Source organism: Elephantulus edwardii, unplaced genomic scaffold, assembly GCF_000299155.1.
Source record: "Elephantulus edwardii isolate Elephantulus edwardi_28Jun2011 unplaced genomic scaffold, EleEdw1.0 scaffold00086, whole genome shotgun sequence".
Lineage (NCBI taxonomy): Eukaryota > Metazoa > Chordata > Mammalia > Macroscelidea > Macroscelididae > Elephantulus > Elephantulus edwardii.
In genome coordinates this window covers 13,840,045-13,842,102 of record NW_006399836.1, presented here as the reverse complement: position 1 = coordinate 13,842,102, position 2,058 = coordinate 13,840,045, and positions in this window count along the sequence as shown.

The following is a 2,058-nucleotide window of genomic DNA, read 5'->3' as shown; positions in this document are numbered from 1 at the left end:
TCAGGGCACTCATCAGATAACTGAGCAACCCAATCCCACAATTCTATTTTAACTGGTTCTAGGGAAGTTATTCTATCAGTCAGGGCTGTGCATAAGAGTTTAAGGAAGGAAGAGTTTAATGCAAGGGTGGAGATAAGAAGCATCAGCAGAGAAAGAAAGATATAGGAGGAATCTCTAGCCACTTTTAAGCCAGGAAGAGAGAAAAGATAATTGGTAAGAGCTAAAGCTGTAGGGAGACCTAACCTATTGAAAGTTCTTTTCAGTAGAAGAGTATGTTGTTGTTGTTGTTGACTGCCATCAAATCAATCATGACTCATAGGAACCCTATGAACAAAAGGCTAAAGCCTTTCTACAACTATCAACATTTATCAAAATTCATAGAGTTTCCAGAGCCATGTTGTTTAGGAAGTAGATGCCACTCCTCCTTCCAAACCTGTCTTAAACTGGGAGATCCACCAAACACTGTCCACCATGGGTAACCATTATGGCGTTTGACACCCCAGTGGCACAAGGTTCAGCATCACAGCAACCACAAGTTATCTCAGTCAGTACAGCTAATTGACAGAAGAGTGCTGTACCACTTAGAAGAATGTTCCTCCAAAATATAATAACCAACTTTAAATACAAAGACCCTCCCTGAGGTCTAATTGACTCTAAAGAAGAGACTTAAATAATAAAAAAAACCCAACCAATATAATATGGTGTTGCCATTATGTGCCATTGAGTCACCTGCAATCTATAGCAACCCTATGTGCAGTAGCTCTGAACCCTTCCCTGTCCTGAGCCAGTCTCACTAATTATGACACACCAACCCCCATTGTCCCAGATACTGTATCAATCCATTTCATCCAGGGTCCTCCTCTTTTGTGCTGTCCATCACCCCTCCAAGCATTATGTCTTTCGTGAGCATGATTTCCTTCTCCAAGGACCAGTCTCTCCCTGCCATGTACCCAAAGTATGTGAGGCAGAATTCAAAAATCCTAGCTTTCGAGGAGAAACTTGGTTTCACCCTCTCCAAAACAGACCTATTTGTTCTCATGGCAGTCCATGGTATGTTCAAAACTCATCTCCAGCACCACAACCTGAGGGCATCTATTCTTCTGTCATCTTCAGTCATTGCCAAGCTCTCTAAAGCATAACAAGAAATTGAGAAGGCTGTGGCACCTTTGTCTCTAGACTGACATCGTTGCACTTCAGCACTCTAGAGAGGTCCCTGACAGCAGATTTTCCCCGTGCAATTCGTCTTTTGATTTCCTGACTGCTTGTGACAACCCATAGCGACCCTATGAATGAAAGAGCTGAAGACTTGTATAACTTTGGCCATTTCTCCATGTTCATAGAGTTTCCACAGGCAAGCCATTTCAGAAGTGAATGCCACCCCTGCTTCCAACCTTGTTTTACGCAGGGAACTTCACCAAACACTGTGCACTATGGGTAATCATTTGTCACATCAGTGTCACAGTATTTAGGGAGCCGAGAAACTGAATGTTCACAGCCTTATTCTATCCCAAATCACTCCCCTCCTGCTAGTTCCTCCCACCAGCCAAACTCATCAGGAAGTTAGGTGCACACTGTTCACAGAGGTCAGCCTCCTGGTCTCAGAGCAAGCAAAGAAAGGTAGGGAATAGATCTGGAAGGTGACAGAAAAAGTTCAGGGCCTTGACTTGTTCTCAAATCTTGTTTCCTAACAAACTGGTCTCCATACAATATAGGAACTTAGCGCCTCTTTATTCTCATTGAGATCCTCATTAGGGCCCAATTAGGGTCCTCTGAGGAAGTTCTGAATCGCTCCAGAATGCAGGTCTAACATTAAACAATACGAATAACTGAACAATTGGCCATGGCCCTTAGCTCTTCTTATGTTGTCCTTATTTCACTGCTAATCTCCTCTTTATTTCTTGATCCTTTTCTACCCTCCTAAGTAGCTGTTCTGGTGTGTCTTTCTATTTGTTAATTGACATAAATCCTCCTGACTATGTAATTCCATTCTATAAACAGTACCCTTACATTGCAGGAATAGAATTGCACTTCAGAGCTTATTCTGTTTACCTTTCTTTA